This window comes from Dicentrarchus labrax, unplaced genomic scaffold, assembly GCF_905237075.1.
Source record: "Dicentrarchus labrax unplaced genomic scaffold, dlabrax2021, whole genome shotgun sequence".
Classification (NCBI taxonomy): domain Eukaryota; kingdom Metazoa; phylum Chordata; class Actinopteri; family Moronidae; genus Dicentrarchus; species Dicentrarchus labrax.
In genome coordinates, this window is record NW_026136704.1 from 28,166,780 (window position 1) to 28,189,912 (window position 23,133).

General features: G+C 41.0%; 1 protein-coding gene across 7 annotated transcripts in view; it reads left to right on the plus strand.

The window, feature by feature from the left end:
• Window positions 1-23,133, plus strand: part of nectin1b (nectin cell adhesion molecule 1b) — a 146,937-nt gene that overhangs the window by 19,310 nt on the left and 104,494 nt on the right. The gene's annotated exons all lie outside the window — the stretch shown is intronic.

Consider the following 23,133-nt stretch of genomic DNA (forward strand, 5'->3'; position numbering starts at 1 on the left):
TTATCTGCTCAGTCACAGTGCTGTTCATGCTCAGCCCTCCGTAAGTTTCAACATACTATTGTTTTTTTCCAAACTTAAATCACATCGCTTTCTGTGCTGCAGACGTTTTCTCTCCCAGGGGTGACGCAGCGTTTAAGAGCAGCAAATGTTGCTAATTTAAACACTTTCATAACCCTGGCTGGGTTGCTTTTGTAGTTTATGAACTAATGATAAAGAACAGCAAAAAAAAACATTTACATGAATGAAAATGTCACAGATAATTACTTTAACTTGGGTCCCTGAGCTGGTTGCTGATATTTTCAGGTTCTTGTTTTCGTTCCCTTTGCCTGCATTTCTGCTTCCTCTGATGGCTTCATCTCACACACTGACGAATTTTCAGAATCATATCCATCAATAGATGTCAGGGAGAGGCCCCCCGTTCGCTGACAAAAACAGTGGCCGTTGTATAACATCATCTATCATCCTGGGGCCTTTGTTCAGCATCCTGTCTCATACGGGGGCTAGCAGCCAGTGCGAGGGTGGCATTCTATTTGACATGCCAGTGCAGATGCTAAATGACAGTGACACAAAGAGGGGGCCCACCACGCAGGTCCTGACAGGGCTATTTTCCATAGAGCAGAGGCTTGACTTGACTTAAAGGCCCAACCCAAAATCAGATTACAGCACCGCTCTTGACACCTCTTTGGCCTGGTTCTGGTGTTTGTAATTTCCCTCGATAGGAAACACTTTTTTTCCCCCCTCAAATAATGTGACTGCCAAATGTCAAATTGAAATGTACTTTGACGCTCTCAGTGGTTTCTTTGCCTTTTGTTTTGCTTGAAATGTATCTGCCTGAAAGTGTCTTTGTGTATACATAAAATGTAAATGTACATTTGACTTTTGTTTGTTTTGAAGTTTGGAGTTTAATCATTAACTCAACACAATTCTACTCCAACTTATCTAACATGCAACGTCAACCATGTGTCCCGTTGAAGTGTCCTAGAGCTAGGAACAGAACCATTGTGCATTCTCCTATTGTAGTCACCCTGGATTAGAGCGTTTGCCAAATGCCTCAAGAGTAAATGTAATGATAATATTCATTATGGTGTCTCAGTTTACCTTGTATCAATTTTCTCTGATGCCTTGGAGGAGAACTGCTGTTCTCAACCCCATTGTTGAAATGCTGAATAGAAAGTACATCCATATCTGCAGTCATATCTGTTGTTGGTATATGGATACGTAGACACATCTACCAACTGTAATCAGATTACACAGTCTTGCCATTTGCAAAGTTGTCTTTCTTGCTTAGGTGTGTCAAAGCTGGTTTTGGATTTACATCAGTTGTGTTTGTGCACCTACTGTATCCATTGAAGGCTGGAATCTTAAAGGATTAGTCTCGTAAAAAGCTTTATTGTCTCCTATAATGCCATTTCCACTGTAGTTTTCATGTGAGACTGGCTCCCATGTCTTGAAAAGGCATTGCAAAATACCCAAAATATTTGGAAAAGTTTACTTTTTGGACGTGAAGGGATGACCAAAAGTTCTTTTGGATGATCAAAAAAGTACAAATTTACCATCACAACATGTTGCAAATATGTGTCCAGCACCAGAAAGAGAGGAATTATATTAATGGCCTAATTTCAAAGCTCTTTCAACGCAACTTTGATGTCCAGTTTCATTGTGTAGGATCCATTAGCTAGAAGGAAAGCTTGCCTTGATTTGCCCATAGTGTAATAAATGAAATATAAATGGAGGGTATTTATAGATCTGAGGTGGCTCTGCGAGGATGTCCCTCTTTGAACCCAACAGTGATGAGAATACAGATAAAAGCAAAGGACATGCAGTGTTACACACTCACAGGTGACTGATCGTCCACCTGGAACTAACATGTTGATACATGTGTAAGACTAGACCAGACTAATAGTTGGCTGTTACTCATGCTGTGGGGTGGAAGTCACTTTGTTTGACAGCAGGATATCTGAAAACCTCAAATTAAGTTAAAGGTTGGACTACAGGCTAAGAACAACTTATATGTTTGATCCCGATCAAGGTTTGAAACCAGGGATTTGAAAACATTTTTGGTATACATGTTGGTATATTTTTTGGCATTTGTGCCATTTTCTCAAGAACTTCTGCCGTTGTTTGATTGAAAATATAAGTAAAGGACTGTGTAGCCTTGGTGGAGGTATGTGCTGGCTGAGTGCTCTCTAGTTTGAGGGAGAATGAGGCAAATTGTGACCTTTTACAGTTGCAGGGAACCTGAAACCAACAATACAGTCAGACACAAATTGAGGAACTGTAAGCGAAAAAACATCAAGGAACCACAATACATGTGGAAAACACCTTATTTTGTCGCCTTGATTACAAGAGTTTGCTTTGTGTAAAAGGGGGTTCAAATAATTAAAACAAAATGTCCTCCTGTTTACTGCCATAGTTTATGAGTGCCCACTTTCATTGTTCACGGTGCCAAATCCATTTGCAAAGGAGTGGCACTGAGCTTTTAAAGCTGGAATCCCAAATAGACAACACAGAGACACTGATGGCTTATAAAGCTGTCATTATCTAAAGGGTTAAAGGGACAGCATGAGGAGGGGAGGGGTCTGCAATCACAAAACAGGTTGTTTTAACTCGGTGCAAAGAGAAGGACTTCTTTTATTTAGTTCTGAATGGGGTTATCCGTGTCTTGAAAGGCAGTCACTTCTGCGTTGGTGGAAAATGAGACGACTTTGTCTGACTTTTTCAGTAAAACAACAGCTTTCTGTCCTATTAAATGGCAGCATTTCAGACACCATCTTCAGATACCACCAGCTCCATTTCTGTTCAAAAGGGTACTTCACACTTGCCATTAAAAAATATATGGATTTAGTGTGCAGCGTAGCGATTCACTATCTAGGAAAAAGCCTCACTATCTCAAGAGAAGTGCAGGAATTGCAAGTGTCAGCTTTAACTTTTAGTAGCCTAAATGCCTGACATTGGCTTCAGTATTAGCCACTTCAGTGTAACTTTGGGCACTGTAGGGATAATGCACTGGAGAGTTGGATGATACAGGTCCATGCCATGATGTGAACTTGCTGTAGAAATGTTGAGAAACGAAACGAAAAGGCGTTCATTTCCTGCTCACCACAAGTAAGGCTGACTCACCAAAAGAGGCCTCAGTTTCCCGCTTGGGGTAGAAGTTAACAATTTAATTCATCCGACCTTCTGTCGTATTTAGAGTAATAACCAAGGGAGACTTTGTAGTCCAGCCTTTTGTCAGCCTGCATTACCTGATCCTTAAACTGTAACAGGATCCCTCCCTACACCTTGCCATTCTCTGCTGCAGAGCTGAAATTCCACCCTTCTTTGTCTCGAGAGCTCACTGCTGCGATCATTTTTTCATATGCCTCTGCACGCTTCCTCATTTACATAAAAAAGACACTGAGCAAGCAATACATTTTGTTTTAAGAACAAAACTGTTGGTGATTACACAGAGATCCTTAGATAAAATGCTAACAAGTTAGTTTCTTTTTTTGTTTCAGGAAATGAGGATTTTGTAAATTCCTGTCGTAACGCTCTAAAAGACGACAGGTGAGAAGCGTCTGAAAAAGCCTGCTGCTGAATGCAAGCTGTTTCCTGTGACAGCTTCATCTGTGAAACCATATTCTCCAAGGGCTCAAAGCCTGCCCAGGGATCACTGAGACCGTTTAAGATTACATGTCTGCTGGCAGGGAGCAGCAGATAGGTGAAAATAATTGGCTTCGTCACCATCCGCCCCTCCACCTCCCCTCCCCTTTTACTCCTGGTGGTGACGACAAATGGAGTGACACGGAGAGGTAAGAGGAGCCCAACCTCCCAACACCCACCTGAGCGGCTCGTCTAGTCTGCACTGATGCTGCGAAGCTGTTACCCGGCTCCTGTGGCATATAATCAAAAGAGGGAACCCTTATGCCCCCCGCTGATTGGGTGTAAAAGAGGTTGCAGACCTAGTTTCATGCAATTAGTGGAGGAATGCCAGACGCTAATGGAACACAGAAGTGTTGGCAAAGCATTATGATGGGATTGTTGGGGCCACGGGAAGTAAAAAAAAAAAAAAAAAAGAGGACATTTGCCCAGAGGAAGAGTAGCACTGTACAGTATGTGAAACAATAAACTAGAATGGACGTGGGGGAAATTATCCACACACAGCACGCTTTGGGGTCCGGGGCTTATTAAGGAGGGGCTTTGTGGAAAAGTGAGGTTGCTCAGAATAACATGATAAATATTATTGAAGTATTGCAGATGGTTAGGCGCAGGGGAGCACTCGGGAGGGAAACAATAGTGAATGGGTATTTCTGTAGTAATTAAGCTCTAATTTGTGTTGACGGCGGATACAGTGTTGACGCTTTCGCGAGACTCTCGGCCAAATCTGATTGGTGACATCTGAGAGGAGGAGACCTTTTGTGTTGACACAAAGGATCTCAGAGGGGACAAAACACAGGACATCAGAACTTGGGGATTTATTATGGATTATTTTAAATGTCACGTTTTGAATATGTGGACCGAACATCACAAAAACATGGATGCTTAAGGACAAGGCTGTTTGCTAACACTGTACTTCAGACATTAGAGGAGGCTTAACAAGACCTGGCAGGGTTCCGGATTGTGTCAAATTAGTGCAGAAATACTCATGTGCAAGTAATTTGGCTTGTTTATATACTTTAGCATTAACAAGGCACCCTAGTGAGGCTGTTGGGCAATCATTTTGTTATATGTTAGAGTTAACCTTTAAGTTGACTTATGTAGCTCAAGGATAAAAAGTGCTGCAACAAAGGGTAATTTTCCCCATTGATTCATTTGTCAGCATATTTAGTGATACATCGTTTAGTCTATAAAATGTCATAAAAGTCTCAGAACCCACGGTGTCCTTAAAATCGCTTGTTCAGTCCAAATCCCAAAGATATTTATAGTAGTTTTATGTAGTTACATCAGGTTTTACAAAAACAGAAAAAGCTGCAAATTTGTGCAAATTTGAGAAGCGAGAAGCAGCAAATGTTTGGCATTTTTGCTTGATAAATGACACTAAACTGATTATCAGATGTATTGGCAATTCATTTTCTGCCAATTGACTAATGGCTTCAGCACTAATATAAACCTCAAGATACAAAAAGCCGACATGCGTTGTCTACCCTCACATGAAGCAATATGTCAGCTTGATTGTGTGTGTGTAAGCTTGATACATGCTTAAATCTCCAATGTTTTATTCATGTGATGTCTATCAACAATGGAGTTGTGCAATGAGCAGGCGTTGCAGAAATAAGGATGCACCATGGGACAGAAGTGGAACACTGCTAGTTCAGCAGTAGTTGGGCTGAGGAGTACGTCTTGGTTGGATCTGTGGCATCCCTGTTAGCGAACCAATTAGAAGACACAAACCATCATGGATCACATGAAAGCAGCCCAGATAAATTGGGAGAGTTCTGTAAGTGTAGCAGATGCTCCGAGTTAGATGGGATTGTAATGTCACCACCTCCGAGTGAATTTGCAGCTATAGGGAGATCTGAACCATTTCTGCAACAGTCTCTTGGGTATTCTTCCACTCTTTTTCTTTGTTTGCCCTTCCCCCTTACGAATGCTGCGCTGCCAAAGTGTCACCGGCGGGTTTTAAATAAATAATCACAATATGCACTTATCAGATGACAGCTCTGCATTCTCTGCACCCTCCCACACTCACCTCCTGGAAGTTCAGGTTTGAGCTCTGACAGGAAGGACAAGTCCCTGCCTGCACCTACAACACCAAACCAACTGTCTCTTAGCCACTGTTGAAACAATTACTCATAATACCAGGGGCTCAGCCCTCTGAATAGGGCTGTTGTTCAGCTGTTGCCATGTGAATATTCACATGAAACATTCTTGATATTCCTGAACTTGTACAGTTTACACAGACCTTGACATTGGTTCGCTGTCGGCTCACATATATAGAAGGAAGAAGGTGGCAACTGTCACCTTCTGGAGGCCCTGAGAAAAACATACAATAAAGCCATTTGCTTGGAATAAAAGGGACCAACCAGATGGACGAGTAAGGAAAGGGGATGATGCCTCCCCCACAGTGAGGCTCTGTTATTGCCTGCGCTGTTCTCCTCCAGAGGCATAATGTCCTTGGTACAGATGTTGGGATTTCATGTGTGGTTAGAGCATTTTCATAGCCTTTCAAACTCACTGTTCCTTATGGATAATGGCAGGGGAAGGGCACTGAGTGGCTGTCAAACCTTGAAGCAGCGACTGAGGCGTGTTTGGCTGGCAGCGGCGCTCACTGGGGTTTCAAGTGTCTCATATTGGCCATGTCGTGGTTAGTGAAATGTGTAGAAATTATATGTGACTCTGGCCAGAGAGTAAGCTGCGGCAGAAGTGGCCACACCCGGCTCGCCCACACGTCTGCACCAAACCGAAATGAAAAAAAAAAAAAAATAGAACCAGCATGGCTGACATCAACTGTGGACCGAGCTGTTGAACCGGTCTGTTGATGGGAGGCGTAATCTAGAAAAGCCGTTAAACTCACCCTCAGGTGGTTTGGACTGGCGTGTGTACGTGCACGTTTGTGAAGGAGGGAGTGTTTGTATAGTGTGTATTTCCATTAGGGATTTGTTTGAGTTTAGGAGAAGCGTATTGAGTGTGTTATTTAGACACTGTGAAGGCTGGGGATTAGTATGGTCGGGTTTGCACAAGTGGACCCTGCCATTGCTAAACAGGGTCACAAATGTGTTGTATTATGGAGGGGTAGTGAGGCGTCTGTGTTTCTGATTGACTGTCATGCAAGCATGGACTGCTCTGAATAGTAAGCCTACTGTATGTAAGATCACCCAAGGTGGATAATGGTGGACAACAACAAAAAAAAGGTTATTATGGAACGCAAGTACTTAAACAAGATAAGCCTTGCCTCAATTTATTTAAGAATTTGTTTGCATACAAAAAAAATATCTACATTTAATTGTGTGCTTCACATTGCGTATAGGCAGTGAAATGTTGTAGAATTGACAATTATATGTACCCTAGAGGTCTACAAATTATCACTTAACAACCAATTTCAGCCCAGTTTGAACGTAAACGTCTAAACATCTTTTTACATGCCAGTCACCGTGTTAACTGTTTCCTCTTACTCCCACCTGAAAACAAAGTTGTGTTGTGCAGCTTTGATTACGCAAAGAAACATTACCAATTTACCTGATTTAAGAGGACAAAAATATCATATTACTGTGCTCTGCCTTAATATGGAAGCGAGACCATTATTGGAACAGCTGAGGTAGAGCCAAAGGCAACATGAACACATTTATCCACTTCATTATATCCAATCATACTGCCGTGTTTACCTGAAACATACATTTTAACAATGTGGCAGGGAAACAAAATGAATGTCCTTTAGCTTTGAAGGGTTGAAGAAGGATTTTTCACACCCATGTCAGGAAAGAATATATATTTTGTAAAAAAAACCTGGTGTAATATCGCAGTTATTATTTTTTTATGCCACTCACGAAGTTTGCTTTAAACCTGAGATACACGGATGCTTCTTATTCACAGATGTTCAAGATGAAACTTTCACAGAACTCGAATGTGCCACTTACACCTTTCAATTTTGTGCTTAATGGCAATTTCAGTATGAAAATCATGTGGCTTTTGAAAGCAGGATCGGTTCTGACACCATTACCTTACCATTCTGAAATATCACAATTTCACACCACAGACCATGAAACAGCCTTATCACACCAACCAGCCCTCTCCGTCTGCTGCTGTTAGGTTTGCACTCCTCTCTCCTGCCTCATTTATAGTCCAAGTATTTTTTTTTTCTACTTCAAATTTATTGACTTTAATAGAAACTATTTACATTTAATGTATAATATGTTCTATACTGTACGTTCTGAGCTCTATAGTCTCCTCCTCTCTCAAGAAGCCCTCATCGTATTGCTGTATTGACCTTCACTGACCCAGAGGCTGCCTGGTCTGAGAGTGGACATGCTCCCTTGTTGTTTTTGCACCGAGCGCGGCTTGTTTGCACGTTTTATTGGACAAAATTATTAAGCAGCCTGCCTACAATTTAATAAACTTGTTTTATGTCTGTGAATATTGTAATCCTGTGGGCTGTTTACTCATTCATTTTACACCCACATTATAGAGCGCTATTTCTTCTCAATGGCACATCTGCTAACTGCATCTGTGAAGCGGGTGCCAAGGCTGGAGACCAGGTGTGCTTCCGAACAAGACCCAAGTATTACACAGAGGCTCATTTCTCATTTCTCATGCAGAACTTCCATCCCTCCCTCACTGACGACTGTAGACTCTGTCAGACGTGCACCGCAATCTGGAAATGGTCTGCCAGGTTAACATGTTGGCCTTGTTTTTGAAAAGGACTCTGATGCATTTATTTTGTAGAATCCAAAATCAACCTTTCAACAAGGCTGTCTTCGTCAGAGTTTGATAAAGACAGCCTTGTCAAAAAGGCTGACAAAATGTCAGTTTAACCTTCTACTTATTTGTTTATTTCACATTTGTTGCGAGTCTGAACCTTTTCTCCAGGTGCAATTTCATCCATTTTTTTTCAAGTGAAAAAAGGACTCAGATTCATGTTTTGTGTCTAACTTGCTGTGAATATCTGTTCAATTGGAACATCGGAAACATTTTCTACATGCTTCAAGTGTAAGTCAGTCGCGTTGCCATGGAAGACGGGATAACAATGTCCTTGGTAGATTTGGCTCCGACGAGAGACTTTTGTGAACTACACGAGACAATTGAAAAAAAAAAGTGAGACCAGCTCTATGGTATGTTTCAGTAAACTCACCTCTTACATTATACAGTACGTGCTTATGTTGTGCCTGATTCCCCATGTGTGAAAACCAAAAGCTATTACTGTCACAGATAGTAGCTGAGCACACTTGAAGTTACATGCCTGAGAGGATTTTTTGGGGGGATTCTTTTTGCAATGTGCCATATTTTTCAGCTGTGTTTTTAGCATAGGACCACACATACACACCTGTGAATGCAGGTCTTGTTTACAATCAACACTCCCGGTCCTGACAAGTTGGTTTCTGTGATCATGTTGGCAATTGTCTCTATGGAGGCATTCCAGCTCATGTTTACTCAACACAGAAGCATAAAACAACATACAGTGCTGGAATAAGACTAAAGACTAAAAATTGTGCTTAAACTGGCAAGCGTATTGATTTTCCTTTCGCTCATTAACCGTGAATATGTGCATAGAAATGAAAGAAATGTAGGTATAGAGTGGAATATAATGTGGCACATTCCAGAATAATTGCACACATATTACAATATAAATACATATTTTGCTTGATGGCCCTTCACTGTCCCTTAATTAGCTTAATTAAATCATTCAACTGTGTTCTCATCCTGGTCTATAAATAAGCCACATTTTTATTCAGCTGTTCCTCAAGGATATTTTCTGCTGCTTTGGTTCCATAATGCATTTCTAAGCTGTGCACTGATGCTCATATGAAAATTTGATGCACTACACGCTTGGTTCTCCCCCATCGCTGCACAGGGGCAAAACAAGCCTCTCCCCCTCACATTCCCATTTGATCTGGCACCCCAGCTGTTTCGCTGCTCTCTGTCCTCCCAATTTACCTCGTGGTTCTTCTCCCTGTATCCCCTTTTTCACCCCCCTGCCATCTACTCAAATGTACAAAAATCAAAAATTACGGGCTTATGTGCGCCTCTGTAAAATTGACGTGATACTTCCAGATTTCAAAAAGGAGCCAGTGAGAAGCTTATGTCTCCTCTTCATGAAAAATTCACCCTTGGCTGACCTTTTAGGTGTCAGGAATCGCAGAAGAGCCGGAACATGGTTTCTGGGTGCTTTTAAGAAACTACCCGGGGAAAACTGCAGCACTGTCCTAAAATGCACTTAGTGTGGGGCTTTGGTCTTGTTTTGTGACTATTCTTCCCTTTTAACCATTGAGATCTGTTACAAAAACACTCTCTATATGAAATCATAATAAAGAGTTTAATATATTTTTTCATATATATAATATAATATTTCTTAATGACGTAACACACACAGTAATTACCCTGGTAAACCGTCAGTGCAGTCTCTTTGAGACGACTTTGTAAAAGTACAATCGCTCATACTTTCGCTTCGCCAAACAGATTCCTTCATCAGGAACTTTATTGTTTACAGTGTGGGCGTTGCACATTCAAGAGTTAGAGTGCAGTATCTTGCTAAACACATAAAAGGAGACAAAGGAGACACAGCAAATAGAAGCGGCATCTGATAAAAACGAATCTCTGAGGAATGAAAGTGCTCATCTCCGTCTTCCTCATCCCACTGTTTGTCTATTTTTGTATCTCTCCATGCCTTTCTTTAATAAAACTCCCTCGCCTTTTTTCATTCTGCCATCTCTGTGCTGTAATAGTAGTAGGTTACTCTTACCCTTGGATGTGACAGTGTTTGGGAAATGTGAATGAGAATTAAAATGAAGATCTTCTTCAGGCGGATTTTTATTGCTGGAGATGGCCTTCTGTTTGACTGTTCACTGGTTTTCCTGTCAGTCGCCCCTCAGAGGATCTGCTACACGACTCTGTGAACCACACAGAGCCGGCCCTATAGTCACTGTAAACATGTCGGAGAGAAACCTCAGGGTGATAGACTCAGCAAGGTCAGTCAAGGACAGTGTTGTCTCAATGAGAGGACACACACGCCCACACACACACACACACCCACGATAGTGCTGAACTGCTAGTTTATTCATGCTCTCACCGCGTTGAACTTATTGAATATTTAGACAAGATGAAATTTAAATGTATCTCTGCCGTTGTTTTTATTCATTAGCGGCTCAAGGTTTTAGAAGCAGGCCATTTCAGGTCGGTGAATTCTAAATAGAGTAGTTATTTTTCCCAACTTTAATCCTGTCTCTAGGTGTTTGAATCTAAATTACTCTCTCTTTCACATGTAAAATATTCAACTAATTTCTGAATTTAAAGCAGGTAATCTGCAACAGCACTGAAAGTATACTTGTAATCCGAAACCCCCGCTACTCTTGAAAAGTCTGGATTAATGGTGTGTTATTTTCGCCAGCGGCTGGTTCAAGGGCATCTCTGTTCGATCTTCAAAGACAAATTACATCATTTCACCAGAAAAGAATAGAAATAATAATCAGTTCTCAGTCCATGGCATACAGCTATGATAAGAAGGAAATATGGGCAAGAGGTAAAGTGTCAAGCAGGTGCTCGACAGCTACATGTCTGATTACTTTAACCACCAGCGTGGCTGAAATAGAAATGTCAGCTCAGTCCGTGTCAAATTGTTACCTCAGATGCCAGTGAACGCTGCAGCTTTGTATAATTCATGGCAGAGTTTAGAATTGTTATTACTTATAGTGACATGTATTGAGCTAAACTGAGTACATGGCTGCATTGCATGTGCCACAATTCACTTGTTAAACTGCGCGAGTTCTCGTACCTGAAAACTCTTCAGACTTGGCTCACTTCCAGCACTTAGGGACAGGCCGAGGCCCAGTTGATTAAAATGCCATAATTATTTTGGCATTGTTATCATCTGTAGAGCATTTAATACAGAAAGCTTTTATACTTTATGAGTTAGAAGTTATATTCTTCTGAGTTCATTTGTCTGAGGCATTTGGACTCTCTTGAAAATGTAGATCCTATAGATTGCAGGAATAAGTGACGTTTCAAAATAAATGTATCAATCTTTTATGGCTTAATTCTTGAGTGATTTTATCCTTCAACTATATATATATATATATATATATATATAGAATGTGTGTTCTAGCCCTAAGAAATTTACATTTTCCTTGGAATTTCTTTTCATGATTGAACAGTTAAACCTTTTAATGACATATTTCTTCTGTTTATCACACATGCACTCATTTGCAGCTAAAACACACGTCAAGTCTAAGCTTTCAAATGGTACTGACGTTCACCTGCTGTTCTTAAACGACTTGCTGTTCTGTCACCGTCTGGGCTGTGATTGGCTGGTCACATCACTGTTGTATTCTCCAGCCACAAGCAGAACTCGGCTCGCAGCGGCTGAGATTTACAAAGCAAAGCTGCATGGAAAGTGTGATGTTTGAAAGTTTGAAAGTTTTGCATTTATATAAACATACACTCACATGTACAAATATACTCAACCCACACATTATCCCTCCCCACCTCCCCTGGGACCAAGCTCACACTTGTGGATTTTTCTACCAGAAGGTGCTACTCAGCACCCAGTAACGTTTGCCAAATGATGACCACTGTAGCCAATTACAGAATTATTATAAATGGTAAAATGAAATACAGAAGAGTCATAAAGTTGGGAATATCTGTCAAAAGAGCAGTTTTTTCTTAAATGGGCTTACAGTGTATTGAATTGTTTGCATCTTAACAGTGGGTAAAGAAAAAATCAAAAAGTTTATTTCACAGATGATTACTTAAATTTACAACCACTTTACCATTATCAGACACTTGCATTATCAGACACATGCATATTCTCCTTTTCTGTACGCAGATAGCAGCCGTCCCACTGTTATCCAATCCAATTATCCTGCCATCCACCCTAAGGCTAATCAAACTTTTAATTCTCTCATGGTGTCTCATTCTGTAATTGGTTTATGTAGTGAAACCAACAAACGGTGCACATCTAGACTAGTAATCCCCTGGCAGCCACACATGCTGAGTCTGCTAAATTAGCTCTTAACAAATAAACAAAAAAAAAAACTTCCGAAAACTTCCGAAATCCGACCTTTGTTAAGGGGGGGATAGAAGGCCAGTAGAGACCTGTCATTGAGTATTTGGAGAGGGGTTAATGGTAACTCTGAGGGATGATGTACTAAGCTGGAAGAACGATTATACAGTAAAATTGTAGATTGCACCATAATTGCTTTGCTTTGTGATTTTCTTGCTGCCTGTCTGCCTAGTTTGAGTTTAACAACCTACCATCATGGAGAAATTTGTAATTGTCTTTGTTTTGAAGTGAAGTGATAATTTTTGTTATTCGCCTTTCTCTCACTCATCCAACATGAATTCCTGTCTCTTATAATCGCTTGGATTCACTGTAGTTGTAGGCAGAACTACTCATCTCATTGTTGCTCCCAGCAAAGTCTCTGTGGACACCGGCTACTTAAAGATTGTGAATGGATGCTGTTATGAGACAGTCCCAGTGGTTGCCTTTTTGCAGTTAACCTGTTGTGTTAGATTGCAGATTTAACACAGTGGCTGTGACAAGGACTTGGATGTAACTACCAGGTGTGTTATGCCTATAAAAAGTGAAAAGCAAGAACAACAAAGTGAGTAGTTTGCATGAATTTTAAGAGGCTGCTCTCAAAAAAAAACTTACGACATAGACAGAAATATGTACTCCGTGCCTTAACATGAACAAGAACTCATCTTGTGGGAATTCATCATACCATTTTAAGAGGGTTCTTTGTATAATAAGCATGCAGAGGTTTTGGCAGCTTCTTCCACTATGGGATTTTCAAGCTTCTTGTAAAAATGTACAATGGCACTCACTGATTGCTTTTGTAGCAGCCCCTCCATGACCCCAGCAGGAAGAGCATTTATGGTGCTGTTGGATTCTATTTCAGCAAACGTGAAGGAGATCTTGAAGTACACTGACATGAGGTGTTGTATGTTTTTTGACTTTTAGAGAGTTGAAAGTGCAGCACGAAATAACCACCTTCCCAGCACACTGGGCCCTTTGTAACACCTCTCAGTTGTGAGAGCAGAATTATCACAAAACTACCTGCAGAAAGCTCTACAATGTGCTTAAATGATGGTGATAGGCTCTCTGGCTGAGGTAGAAAAAGGCCTATAGAAGTGATGAATAGTCATTTTTAAACAACAGCATTCTCTTCACACATCACTCAGGAACCTTTGTTTAGATTGACTTGTGAAGCAAGCTTCCTGGAGTTTGAGTGCTCCGTTGTCTGCGATCACAGGACTGACTCATTTCAAGTTGTGCAAGGTAAATCGTGCCTGGGCAGGTTTGTGACGTTGTTTATGCTCCTTTTCTTGTACTGAAACATAAGCAGCTGGCTGTACGTCCTGCTACTCTTACATTCTGACAGTGGGGATCCTTCAGGTGTTCACTGGAGTGTGTCACGGGTGCAGCCGAGCCAGCTGATATGAAGGTTGAGGGCCATCAGCAGAGTTCAACAATGTTTCACACTTTTCCTCTGACTGGCTTGCCTGGTAAAAAAAAAAAAAAAATAGAAAAGAAGAAGCAGCACAAACAACCTTGGAGTTGTGTCCCGTCACAGTTCATCAGCCAAGCAAAGTCAAGCTGGCTGAGCTGTGGGAAAGAGGGGAGCGTCACCTCAGCCTGTCCAGGCCTGCTCACCCTGCAGGGGAGTGGCAGCACATTAACAAAGCGCGGCCGCCTCAGCCTCCTGCAACGCCGAGCCGGAGCAGCCAGGGTCTGTCCTTCACCCACCTAATCAGCCAAGGAGTAGGACACAGACCTGGCTGCCCTCACGTCCTGCTAACAAACTGTCGATAAGGACCCCCGTGCAAAATATCATGCTCGATATGGCCGTTTCTGCTTGGCTAGTCTCACGGATAGAGGGCGGGCAATGCTTTGTCATGTGGTATTCTTCTAACTAGGTCACAACAAGTTTCATTTTAGTGCAGCCGAGCGAGATCTGCTCGTAGCTAGAAAATGGATATATAAATATTAAACAGTTTTTTTTTTTTTATTCATGTTTTTTTTCTCTCCCACAACAGCAGGATTAAAACAGGGACGATGCATTTGTATTCATAAAGTAAATTGCATTTCAAAACTATAGTTAAATTATGGCGAGCATGATAATTGCTAAATAACTAACTGTTTGGGGAATATGAATACAATACACTGTTAATTGCTGCACACCATCGATGTTCCCACCTCCCAGGAAACTAATGTCTTTGATCATTGCTGGAATAAAAGAAATATGCAGTTAAATCTAAATGCATCAGCGATTAATGCTAGTTTGTTAGATAATCCACTTTCATTAGGAACAATAAGCTGACATATTAATAAGCTACTCTTGTTCTGAAAACTCGCAATGGATAAAATGTGAAGTCACGCTCTATAGATATGCCTTTTTAGAATGATCTTTTCCTTTGCCTGCCATTGTTTGGAAATGCAAGCATTACCCCAGCTCAAATCTTTGTTTTAAACAGCTCCTGTTTAAAAAATAATCACGCCTCAACTAAATTCGCCTTAATAAGGGAGAGACAATTTTGCAACATTGCGTCACCACATTAGCATGATAAATGTAGACCCTGCTGATTAAAGCATTCTAGGCTAATAAAACATGGGCAAACATGTCTCTCAGTGTCTGTGCCCTGCACCAGCCCTTATTCCTCTAGTTTCTGCAGCTCCACGGACACCAACACATCTATTATGTATGAAGGGTCGGCAATGTCACTGTACAGCATGTGAGCATACGTTGCAACCAAGCTGAAAAAGATGAAAGAGGCTTTAAGAGCCCGGTCTCTCTTGAAATCCTTCCGCCCACCGCTGGCCTTCATCACCCATTCATTTCTTAGGTTTTATTCCAGGGCAGTGACAGTGTGTGAGAGGTTAGCATGTATTATTTTTAGCTTTTTTTTTCTTTTTTTGACAATCCTTTCTGTAAAATGTAGCTATATTTGTATTAACAATGTAGAGAAATGCTTTCACGTGCAGTATTATGTCGGGGATGGTGACGAGGTTACAATGAGTGTGTGCAGTTTTGACAGAAGAAAGGCTGATAAGAGGCTAGCTGTTAGCTTTCCTTGCTAGTTCTGCTTGGATGAGCAAAGCTACACTCCTCTAAATTGTTTTATTGTATATTATTAGTCATTTATTCTGCATAGCTGTCCCAAATACCTTAAGTCCTCCCAAATATGAAATGATTAATGTGATTATTTGTCCTGTTTTCTTTTCTTATCCTAAACATATCCATCATTCTGAAATTAATACTAGCTGTAATTACCACATTGATATGCATGACAGATTAATGCACAACACAGTCTAAAATTATAAATAACTTTAAACAAGATTAAACACAAGATTATGCCCACAAGGAATACACCTGTCACAGCTCACTGCCCTTTATTTTACTCTGGCCTGCATTAGCCCATATGTCGAGCCTTATTTCAGCATCCATTCACAATACTAGTATGTGTGTACTGCAGTATGAGCCTTTCCAACTTTGAATGCACAAATGCACTTTTTGTCTATTGTCAAGACACCTGCACTCGGCTTGTGTCTGCTCAAACATTTTCTACCAGCTCTGCAAGGCTGGGATTGCAGGTGAGTGAGTGTGGGAGCACAGGTTACACTTGCAATCTGTGAAGGGCACAGAGAAGATGAGAAATTTTCACCCAAGCTACTGTCTTTTGTAGGCAACAGATATGTGCACTATCTAATGCACTATGGCTGAAAACACTGGCATCTATAATCCTGGTGGCACTAAGTGCCCCCTAGGTGTCTATAAAAATAACCAGGCTGCAAGACAAAGGCATGATCCTTAACTAATGAGAAACAATCTATGTCTCATCATTCTAATTGTCACTGGTAGTCAATAATTACATTAAATGTTACAAGTAACTGTAAAAATACAATATATTACTACATGGTTTTATAAGCCAGTTGGATTGTTTGATTATTGAAAATGTCAAAATATGTCCAACAAATTCCAGTTTTTACGTGTCTATCCAGTTCAGCTCGAGGACATTGCACCACCTCTTACCCCTGTCCATCTGACCTCACTTGAAAACACACTCTTATAAATAAACGGAAAAATGCGTACAAGAGAAAGGGCCAAAGAGCAGCTGCAAATGTAGATGTGACCTAACACTTCACCAACACCTTCACCCTTTCCTCCTGCAATCCCACTTTCACACCTACTTGAAAACACTACTGTAGAAGTGTGAACTCGCTCCTTTCACCTTACTGTAGCGCTACATCTTCATCAAATATCTAAATGTGGAAACACAATCAGATGAAGCCCTTGCGTGGTTCTCCAGAGCATTAGTATATTGTAATTGGTTATTTGGTGTAAACAGTCTTTAACCAGTGTATAAATAACCCAGACAGCAAGGTTTTTTAATAGTGTTAAATCAACATTTCATCTATTTTAATCGAATGAATTAACAGTTTCTTATCCATTTTCTACACTCTTTGGTGAAACAGTATCAATAAAGTCATGACATAAAATGAAAAAAAAAGGAATGATTCTATTCAGTGGGCCAGATTAGAATTGTGAAAATGAGCAAGTATGACACTTGGATAATGCTTGTTTGACAGTGTCTCTTTGTCAACAGTGTCTTTGTTATTTAAGTCAGTTTAGTAAGCTACTGTATTTTCTCAGGGCAAACAGAAACAAGATTACAAACCATATTAGTGTGATAGAAAGCGCAGCACAATGTGCCTCTGTGCTCAGCCACTGAATCACATCAAGACAGACCAGCTAGGTGACTGTGTGGGGGAGGGATCCAAAAAGCTGCGAAAATGGGAAGTACTCTGGAGATCAAAGTAATGATGAGTGGGGTGTGGGACACGGTCCGAGATATCTTTTGGTGAAAGTCACCCATCCCTTGAAGTCTTATCCCATGGCTAAAGCTATAGTATTAGGTTTCATTTTATAGATTATTGTGAGATATATTGTCAAAAGAAGAACATTTTCTCTTCAGTGAAGCCATGAGTGGAAAGCGTACCAGAAGGGATGAAATCGGTAAGGTATCCACAGCAGCAGGTATCTTAATTCACTATCATCCAAACTCAGGCTGTAGTAAATTGAAATGTCCATTTCTGGATTATGACTCCAGAGAGCATGACCAGCTGTTGTGTGCAGTTTGTGAGACCCTCTTTTTTTTTTTAAAGAAAACCAGTTTCAGCAAGAGAGAAAAACGTGTGGCCAAGACACCATAAACTCTGTGATTCGGGTAACTTATTTGGAGAGGCTTCAAGTGAACTTCATACATCTCTTTAATGATCTATAATCCTTTGGCAAATCTTCAGTGGGCAGCCAGGCTTTCAAAGTTATTTTTACCAGGATGTGGAAATCCATGATGAAATTAAGAAGTCTGAAGCTGGAAAAAAAATAAAAAATACATTGCAGTGTGTGCTTGTAACCCTATATTTTATTCTTCTATTTATTTAACTAAAGCAAAAGCTAGCTGAGGCCCTAAGTTAAACAAAAATATCATCATTGCCTACTGAGAACAACACATTTCCCCTTTTGATATGACTTCAAGAGAAGCAGAGGGAAGTAAAAAGAGGAAGAGCCAGGTGAAAGGTTGTTTGCAAGCCAAAGTAGCGCTGTCAGGAAGAAAAAAGAGAAAGAAAAGGGAGTCCACATTGGGTCTTAATGGAGCCATTGATCCTGCACCAATGGAGGACACACCCAGTAGGGGACTGGCTCACAGCAAGGAGACAGGTGTTCGCTCGATATCTGTCCCACTTCTCTGACCTTAAAGCTTTTAATCAGCTCTGCCAGGGAGCTTGTCAATCCTGTCAAACAATGAGCAGCCCACAGTATAGACACAGTAAGGGAGGGCAACGTGAGGGTAAGAGCTCCAAATAATACTCCTGCAGCCCTGAGGAAAAAGGCTGTACATGCAGTGTACAGCTATTTTGCCCGGGCTCCCACTGGACGAGGCCCCGATGTCTCTGAGCCAGCTACAGCGGTAGTCTAAACCCTGTCAGCAGATTTCAAAGGCTATTAATGTCAAAGTGTAGGCGTTCACGTGAGTGATTTCGCCTGGGATGAAGTTTGTTTGTGGCTACAAAAAGCTTTGGCTTGACTTCCATACCATCACTTAGAGAGACGCTGCCATCGCGGGAGTTGGTTTCCTCGCCTGTTCGCAAGCCTAGCATGCTAATCAGACTTTTTTTTTTTCTTTCCAAAAAACACTACATTTCTCCGTTGGTTGAGTGAGTGACAGCAATTTCAATACGGCCTAATTGAGTTGTTGAATCCGCCTGTGACTGCCTGCTTCACTTCCCCTGCTTCTGATCAATAGTAATACACTATCAGGATTTGTCAGCTATACTTTTTTTCTATGTTTCATCAAAGCCTTATGGTCCAGAACGCGTTCTATTCTTGCAAACTCATTTCACTCTGCATCCTTCTGCATTTTGAGTCCGAATTGGCACGCTGTGAAGTTTAACTGCAGAATATCTTTTAACACGCAGGGTAATTACGGTGCTGGTTTGATTGCAGTTAATAGCACAAGCTGTCAGTGGAGCAGTCACACAGCAGTCACACAGTTACAATTTGGCCACACTGAAATTGCGTCGAACCGCACAATTATCTCCAGTCACTGGCGGCTCTCTTCACTATTGTTCATTTTATCTGGATGCTACTTAGTATTAATTGTCAAACTTAAATGTTGAGATCTGTAACAAGTGATTGTTGATCCCACTGCTTCGGTTTTACTCAGCACTCTCATCTTCATGTGTTGAATCCCACTCCTTCTTTTTCAATACCAGCAGCTACACTTAGAAAAAAAAAAAAAAAAAAGCTATGAGTTCATTTCCTGACTTTTTTTATGCCCCCAAGCCCACGGCCCACCCACTGCGGTGTTTTCAGATGAAACAGAGAAACCCGGAGTTATTTCATGATTTTTGATTCCTACGATTGATTACAGCCCCCTTTCTTTCTCTTTCCAGTCACATTTTAGGAGTGCCTGTCCAGTTTTTCTTGCCTTGTACATCTTTAAGAAAATACACTGAAAGGTTTTTGTGTCTTGGGTCTCTGTGTCAATACACATTGTTAGACATCTAACAACCAGTGGAGACTGGAGTAACTCATACCACCCGACTCAGCTTTCAGGCTGTTCCTTTCCCCTTGCTGTGGCTTTGTGGTTCCTTACTTATGTCTCCATGCCAGTTGCTTTTCTTTTGAAAGGCCAGTTGCAAACTGTGGAGACGTTTAAGTGCTGTTATTTCATGTTTTCTTTTCAAGCTCTCCATCAAAAATGTCAGAATATGAAGAATGAAAGATGCCCAAAAAAATAGCTTTCCAGAAAATTGCTTCTCCTGGTATTATTAAGCTTTTAAAAGTAGTTCAATTTAATCATATTGCTCATTCTGCCCTTGCTGACAACTACTGTAGGCATACAACAGTCATTAAAGATAAATGGATGTGGTGTCAGAATGACATATAAGCAGAGATATGAGATATTTCATAACGTCCCACATACTGTAGAGCTTGTCACACTGAAAGACGCCTTATAGAATCGTACTGCGCTGTGAGAAAGTACTGTATATGTCGAAGCTTGGCGGCTGGTGAGAAAGACAATACTCAATCACAGCTGGAAAGCACATGCAGCAGAATATGAACATGGTCCTGAGATGTGGTGAGCATTCCAACGGTTATATGTATGTGGAACATGGAGCCTTACTCGCCTTGGAAAGATAGGCTGTGGTCATGGTTTAGGAAATGGTTCAGCCCTGGTCTCGGAGTTCTGCCGAGAACCGCTGGATTTCATAGAGGTTTATGATCAAAACACACATGAAAAACGGGAATTTGGCATCGGCCAGAATCCAACATTTATGCTGAAATGCTGCGTGTTCCCATGTCCCCATCTCTGCCACATGCTAGCATCAATCTCTTTTCAAAGTATTTTTGTTTACATGTCATGTTTACTGTTGATGCTTCTACTGTAACTTTTGTGATTTCTGTGTCCGCCTTTAGAAGAAGCCAGTTCAGAGTCAAGGTTACAGAGAATTCAGTTTAAAATGATCCTGAACAAAAAGAGGCCTTCTGGTGACAGTGAATGTCTCAGTAAACCACAGCAAGGAATTCCTATTAAATATGTACATGCATTACCATTGTGAAAGATTATTTAAGTAACAAGATAAGATTACATGTTCAGGGATAAAATAAGTGTAGCATATCTAACTTCATCAGCTTAAATAACTGTGCACATCATTCCTCCAGTGGTGAAAACAGGATACTAATCCATGCCTAAATGAAGTGACTGCAGGGCAAAATTCATAATCGTGTTTATTTGTACTTAATTCCTTGTACACGTGCATAGAGATGACTGGTTTGTATTAGGTCAATGCTACTGGTTGATTTTATTACTTTCAGTTTGCATGCAATGTTAGTGGAGCCCATTCAGATGCGAAAGGAGGGCTGGTAATCAGCTAAAGATTTGCTATTGTGACAACACTTGTTTTGAGCAAATGCACAGCATTTGTCAGAGTCCCATGATGATCATGACTCAGACACATACTAAGTGTGCTTGTTAATTGATAGCAGACTGGGGCTTCAGCCCACTGCCCACTCCAGCTGGAGTGTGAATTCCCTCTCCTATATGTTAATGGATCTGCTGTATAAATGGCCTGCGCCAGCAATGCTGTGGAAAAATAGCTCAGTGCAACACACCAACAAGTAGAGCTGTGTGCACATTGCCCCTGCTGTCCTGTTTATGTCCCAACCACAATTAGAGATGCACTTTGATGACAGCCTGTTCTTCTATTTTTTCCACACATCTTTAAAAATGCATGATAGCCACAAGATTCATTTCTTTCAAGAAATCTTTGGAGGCCGTTCTGATATAATGCAGAGTGGAAATGTCTGAAAAATCAAAAGTGACTCTAATCAAATATTGATTGTACGTTCTATTTTCTTGGTCTAATAAGCCTCTGGTCATGCAACAGTGCTTCTCGCTCTGCCTATACTGGACCTATCTGACCCCCCAAAAGGCTTCCTCCGTCCAGCAAGCCTGCAAGATACCAACTGGCCTTTGTAAAAAAAAAAAAAAGGCAGAAAAAACTCTACCAGTAAAGGTCGTCACAGGTCAGACGCCAAAAACGATATTCTGTGCTCCCACTGAGTATTTCTAAAGGTCACCTTGCATGGGGTGTATGGATTTACACCCATATACGCAAGCAGGAGGTCTCCACGGTCTCCTTCCTTATGTACAGCCAATAATTGATCATGCAGTTTCAGCTGAATAGTTGTTTAATTTTTGAAATCTTAATGTTTTATAATGTATCCAACACAAGTGTTTGGCATTATCACATGGACGTATTCAGTGTTTGTACTCCATGCAAGACTTATCTTTACTTGTGGACAATGGAACAGATGGTGTGAGAGAAGGATTTGTCATGCATGGTTGTCTAGGGCCAGACTCTTTCTCAGCACTTTTTGGCAGGACTTTCTATGCGTCTCATGCTGTATTTGCTTAACGTAGGTATAGGGTACTGCTGTGGTGCTGGCTCAGACTGTGTCATCCCATCCTATACGTCCCACTCCAAACCCATTCATAGATAATCCTGTGCACTTCATTGTCCATTGCAAATTCATTGGAGATGTTTGTGGTTCATCATTTTGAAAAACAGAGCATTGATACGGACTCATACAAGCAAAGTGAGTAACCCTCACAACCAGCGGTGATTAAAGCTGCTACAAATGGTTATTTTCATTACCAACTATTCTGTTGACTAGCTTTCAGATGATTTATTTCATCTATACAATGTAGTAAAATAGTGGAAATGACAAGTTCCCAGTGACCAAAGTGATGTCTTGTTTTATCCAACAGACAGTCCAAAACCCAAGAAATTATATAAGACATCGAAAAGCAGCACTTTCTCACACTGGGGAGGTGGACCAGTGAGTGTATGGCATTTTTGCTTCATGAGTTTGTTCAACAATTGATTGAAAATCTAAATTGTTCCGAATATTTCAGATTCATGATGTGAAGCGAGTCGACGTGAATCAGTACTGAAGGCAAATGTTTACCTGTATATCTATACTTAATATACATGCATTGTGTTCCTTTCACAGGGAGGTAACATGTCAAGTGACATTAAGGGGACCTTAGTCCACCTTTAAATGCCAAGCTAATCTAGATGTAAATTAATTTTCCTTGCATCATTTCAAGAATTTCAGCCAGAACCTTTCTGACCTTTGCCCACCAGGGTTCCATCCGGACCTGAAGGCATGAGGAGAATCATGCTGCAGCAGTCGTATTATTGTGCCGTGATGTCGACTGTGTCAAAAGAAATGTGGACATAGCCTCCGTGACACCCTGTGCTAATACTGCGATTTCCACGGGAGGTGTGTTGCCCGCAGCATCGTCTCTCCTCCACTTTAATATCCTGAGTGAGCTGTAATCTGCTCACCACGTCTGACCCACTACGTGTCACTCTCGCTGCTTACCCTCCCCCGTAACTCCCCAAAATCCTCTACATCACATTTACGTAAACCC